Source organism: Myotis myotis, unplaced genomic scaffold (assembly GCF_014108235.1).
Source record: "Myotis myotis isolate mMyoMyo1 unplaced genomic scaffold, mMyoMyo1.p scaffold_m19_p_9, whole genome shotgun sequence".
Lineage (NCBI taxonomy): Eukaryota > Metazoa > Chordata > Mammalia > Chiroptera > Vespertilionidae > Myotis > Myotis myotis.
The window spans coordinates 23,787,806-23,793,843 of NW_023416401.1; the positions used below are offsets into that span (position 1 = coordinate 23,787,806).

Consider the following 6,038-nt stretch of genomic DNA (forward strand, 5'->3'; position numbering starts at 1 on the left):
TGTAAGTTTTAATGAAAAGTGGGATGAAAATATATGAAAAACAATGGAAAGTTTAGTTTGGTCTTAATGAACCTGGAATCTTAGTAGTTCAATATAGAGAGGGCTTTTTCAGTATTGCTAACAGCAAAGCCTATAAATACCCATGTTATCACTGACTAGAAATGGACTTCACATGACTACACATAATTAAGCAAAATGATTTATTTTTGCTTAATTGGATCAGTTGAATGATTTGGCATTAATAGTTTGGACATGGATTTTAGAAGTAAAAGTTAAAGGAGGCATTACAACATCATGTTTAGGAAGATAAATTTCTTCAGGTAGTATTTTGCAAACTTCCTTTTGTTGCTCTCACCACCTGAGTATATTCTCTGCCAGTTCTTCTGTCGCAGTCACCAAAATGCCCATCTTGGCTAAAGCCTTGCTCATTTTCTTTAGATTTGCATCTAAATGAGGAATATTTCAAATTGTCTCAAGATGGGTTTCTAATCTCTCAGTGAAAGCCACTGCCAAGTCCAACAAATGTCCCAGGTATCTGTGATAAACAGCTTCAACAGGCAGATTTTCCTGGCACAGGGGTTTCAGCAGCCTTTGCCTGAGGGACCTCTTCTCATTCAGCACTGCTTCCAAATGATCATTCATGCTTTGCAGAGTATGACACTTCTGAGCCAAAAATGAAGGATGAACAATATCTGCTGTATCTTTTTCTAGTCTTAGAAGTTCAATTTCCAGGTTTTTCTGATTGATGTCAGCTTGAATATTTGTGATCTGCTATAGCCTGGAGAAGTTCACAAAACAATGAGCTGATTTCTTAGGTCCATTTAGCATCTCCTGAGTGACAAAAATGGCCCAGCAATACCCAGCAGCGTTTGGCCCAGACACCAGGTCCCAAGGGTTCGCCACAGCCATGGCTGAAACCCACCTCCCAGAGAGTCTTAAAAGGGAAGAAATACACTCTTCTCTATCTCCATCCAGCTACTCCACATGCAATGGCTGGAACTTAAGCAGGCACCTTGGGCCATGAGGTTGGGGGCCACAAATCATGTGAATGATGAAGAAGTACATGGGAAGGAGTCTAGGAGCCTTCCACAACTCTTTGGTGCCACTGGATGAGCTGGCCTGCCTCCTCTGCGACAGTTTTACAAAAGGTAGAAATTAACTTTCATGTTGTTTATGCCACAGGTATGTGGAGACTTCTTTGTTATGCAGCTGAACTTAGTCCTAACTAGTACATAGATGTAAATAGGCACTATGAGCCAGCTGGAAGACCACTTGACCCGGTTTGGCCTCCCTCTCTCATAGTATATCCCAAGCAAGTCACTTTAGTTCTCTGTACCTCAGTTTTGCAATCTGTACAGTAGGAAAAAAAAGTGCAGTGTGATTGCTTCAAAAGACTTTTGTGAGGCACAAATATTACCTAGTCCAAAGATGCCGTATGAAATATAAAGTCCTCCCATATATAAAGGACTTTTATTTCCTACAAATTAGAGAATTTTTAATATGGAAATGCAATAGAAGAAAGCCAGGTATGAAAAGTCTCTTCTAATTAAGTAACTGAATCAGACCGACAGTTTCTCTGCTCATCTCTGCCAAGTCGCCCCTCCCAATCCCATCCAGGTCATTCTTTATTTTCCAAATGAGAATTTAATTTTGCTCCAACACCATTACATCTAAATTAAATATTTATAGGGCTGAATATCAATTGACTTTTAGAAATAAAGATTTGAACTCTATGAGCTGAAGATCCATGATGGTGGCAGATTAGGTGGAAGCTACACTCACCTCCTTCCAGGATCAAACTGGAATTACAACTAAAATATAGAGCAAACAGCCTGAATAACCAACTGAAGACCAGCTGAAGAGAAGTCTTATAACCAAGAATTTATAGAAGAAGCCACATCGAGACTGGTAAGAAGGGTGGAGATGCAAAAAGGGCTGCCCTGCTCCCACGGGTGGTGGCTGAGATTCAGGAGGGATATCTCCGCTGCAGGGGGTCCCCTGAGAAGCATGGGGTTTCGACTCCAAGACAGGCTCCCCAGCCCAGAGCACCAGAGTCGGAAGAGGCACCCACATAACGTCTGGCTGTGAAAATCTGTGGGGATTCTATCTGCCAGGCAGAGACAGGGGTGTGCTAGAGACACAGGTGCCCTCTTAAAGGACCAACACACAAAATCTCCTTCACGGCCACTCACCCTGGGCTTCAGGGGAGGGAGTGAACTAGTCATGTGAGGAGACACTGGGGTGTATGGCTCTGGGGAGAGATTGAAGGAACAGTGCCAGGAGCCCTGTGCTGATCATGCTCCCATATTGCAGACACCATCTTTCTTGGGTGGAGCACCTCTCCACACAGTATGAGCCTGGAGGAATGCAATAGCCGCCCCCCCTGTCACCCCACCCTGTGGAGCTTATGCCCTGCTGGAGAGTCAGCTGCCTGGGCGGGGGTGTAGAGGTCTGGGCAGACTCAGGGGGTGTCACTGACTTGGAGTAGGCCATTCCCCTCACCTTTCGTGAACCTGACTGGCACCTACCCCTCACAGGAGATCTGCAAGCCCCACTCTCGGGGCTCCCTGCAGCTCCACCCTCCCAATTCCTGGTTTTAATTTGCATTTCTCTGATGATTAGTGATGCTGAGCATCTTTCATACGTCCATTGAATATCACCTGCCAGAATGGCTACCATCAATAAATCAACAAACAACAAGTGTTGGCAAAGTTGTAGAGAAATGGGAACCCTCGTACACTGTTGGTGGGAATGCAGACTGGTGTAGCCACTGTGGAAATCAGTATGGAGTTACCTCAAAAAATTAAAAATGGAACTGCCTTATGACCCAGTGATTCCACTTCTGAGAATATATCCAAAGGAATCCAAAACACTAATTCAAACAAGTGTATGCACCCCTGTGTTCATTGCAGCATTATTTAAAAAAGCCAAGATTTGGAAGCAGCCCATCAGTAGATGAGTGGATAAAAAACCCGTGATACATCTACACAACAGAATACTACTCAGTCATAAAAAAGAAGGAACTCTTACTTTTTGCAAGAGCATGGATGGACCTGGAGGGTATTATGCTAAGTGAAATAAGCCAGTCAGAGAAAGACAAGTACCATATGATTTCACTTAGATGTGGAATCTAATGAACAAAATAACTAAGAAACAAAATAGAAACAGACTCATAGATACAGAGAAGAGACTGACAGTTGTCAGAGGGGAGCAGGGGTAGAGGGGGCTGGGTGAAAAAGGTGAAGAGTAAAGCAAAAGAGACTCACAGACACAGACAACAAACAGTATGGTGATTACCAGAGTTTGTAAAGGGGGTTTAGATAAATGGTGATGGAAGGAGACTTGACATGGGGTGGTGAACACACAATGCAGCATACAGATGATGTGCTATAGAATTGTACGCCTGACACCTATATAATTTTATTAACCAATGAAATTTATGAGCTAACACAGAGTAATTCAATAATTGTAAATTTCACAACCGGGCTTTGTAATCAATTACTGTTTAATAATGATATAAATACACCTTCTCCTCAGGAGACCCTGGACAGCTATAAATTAGATTCTGCACACACAACGATCTGGCAACATCTCCGTACAGGCTTTGGCTCTCCCGAGGAGTAACCAAGGCCAGGGATTAATCCCAGGCTGGCTTCCCCCGGCCACGCATTTGGACCCCAGTGCACTCATCAGTCAGGCTGTGCCGAGACTAGACTTAATGAGTACTCACACAAAACATCATTGAGAAGATAAATCACCTGGAAGGAAAACCTCACAGACCAACTCAAAGAAACGCTGACAGTGTGTGGGTAACAGAGACAATAATTCATGCATTCAGCTATCCAACAGATAGTTATCAACTGCCTACTACGTGCCAGGCACCATCCTACATCAGTGTAAGAAACAAAGATACCTGCCCTCCTAGAGGATGAGAATAAGGTGCAATGAACAATAAATGGTAATCAACATAAGTAAGCAAATTAAACTGGGCTCAACATCAATTGACTTTTAGAAATAAAGATTTAAAATTCATCAGCTAGTACAGAGTATTAGGTCATAAAGGCTATGAAGAGAAACAAACTTATAAAGTATTACCCTAATTTTAAATATAAGGGAATTATAAATAAAGGTTCAAAGAAGAGAAGTAACTTGCTCAAAATCAGAAACTAACTTAGATTTGGGATTTTAATTCAGCTCTACCTGATGCCAAATTCTGCCCTCTTTCTACCTCCCACACTGAATGGGTGGATGAATGGTCAAACTTACTCCTGCTACTCTGACCTCATTTATCGCTGACTACAGCACAGAAATTCTTGTTCATAAGTTTCCCCTTCAACTATGCATATAACAGACTCTCTAACTCGGAAAATCAGGCTGAGGTTAAAGAATGCTCAGTAACTAGAATGGACTATCAGTACTATGTAGCTATCCACCAGGCTTCCCTCTGCACTGGGCTTGAGCAAAATTTCCCTTCTAATTTCTATGTGATAAATGTTGGCATTATTTTCACTCTGAATTAACCTTAAAGCAATGTGTTAATCACTGTTCATTTGAAACCCATTCTTTGTCGTCATAGGACCGGCCGACTATATGAGAATGCATTATAAATGCGGCTTCTATTGGGCCTGAGCTTGGTAAAGGGGTGCTGGGACCTTGGAGGAGACCTCTGTCACAAACCCACAGATCCTGGTAATTGATTAGAGAGCTTTTAAGTGAGCTCAGTGATTGCATTTTTGAATTCTTTTATATTAATTATTAAGAGCAAATTATGTTGTTGAAAGGAAGGCCATAGAAAGATGGTAATTTGATGAAATAGATTAGGGAGGCATGCTGGATAAGGTAATTGATTTTTAAAATGAAAGGCATTTGGGAGAAGGTTTGTCAAAATGGATTTAAACCACTGAAAACTGTGTACTTAGACACTATTTATGTGTTCCTTGAAGATGAAAAGAAAGTAGCCGGTGATTTGGTAGAATCTGGGCAAAAATGAAGAAAAGGGTATTTTGTTTGATATAAAACAGGCCTGCCCACTGGCATAGTCATGCCTGACAACACCACCCCTGCATTGCTCTATCCAATCTTCCGTGGACGAGTTCACAGGAGAAAGATTTCACCTGAATGCTCTCATTTTCGTAGGCTGTCCCTTTTCATCAGAAATGCCAATGCCTCCCTATAATATGGAAAGATGTCACAAAAGTCAGAGCTCAGATTTTAGAATCACTGTCATTTAAACAGTAAACTTTTGTTCTAAGAAGGACACCAACCCCTCAATTGTCATCCCCAATTTCCCACTCTCAGTAGGAGGCAAGCATCTTGTAATAGTAACAGCAGCAACCAGAAGAGTAGAAACACTATGCACACCCATGGTGCTTACTAGTGGTAAATAAACATCCACTGACCCCCTTTGGTGGATCCTTATGGGGGGCCGGTGGGGGGGACATTCAGCTGGCTGCTTGAGGCCACAGACTTTCCGTCCTAGAACCATGGCCCAATTTGTCTGTGACCTCGAGGAGAAGGTCCAGGCAGTGAAAAAACACTGCTGTGACTTACACGAAGCCTGGAGGGGCCACGTTTTGGCACTATGCCAAGGTTGAGCTATTCCCCTGCTGAGATCCCTGCAGCTAAGAGAAAATAGTCAGGATGCTCAAACTGGCCGCTTCAGACAGCTCATAGTTAAGGAAGCTCTGTTGAAAGGTTTAGTGGCCACTGAGTTGTGGATGTTATTTAATGTCAGCGAGATCATAGGCAAGGGCGGGCTCACTGGCAGTAATGTTTGAAGACCAATCTTTAACATCTGTTTCTTTTTGGTTTATTATTTGAATGTTCAATAAAACACCACAGCGTGTGTTTTATTGAGATCTTGTTTGGAGGTTCTAGGAGGAGAGCGCAGCTACTCGTATACCCTGGGGGGAAGGCCATCCTCTTCAACCTAGCACACAGCTTTGGGAGGGACCCACATGGATCGCTGAGGGAGGAGGGGGACACCCACCTAGCCAGCCAGATCGGCCGAATCAACCCTGGCGATCAGTGGGGGGACA

The 6,038-nt window shown here is 43.0% G+C and overlaps 2 pseudogenes; one reads left to right on the forward strand and one right to left on the reverse strand.

Moving 5' to 3' along the window:
- Positions 1–219: 219 nt before the first annotated feature.
- Positions 220–909, reverse strand: LOC118663226 (annotated as a pseudogene).
- A 4,574-nt stretch (positions 910–5,483) lies between these two features.
- Positions 5,484–5,777, forward strand: LOC118663553 (annotated as a pseudogene).
- Positions 5,778–6,038: the final 261 nt, after the last annotated feature.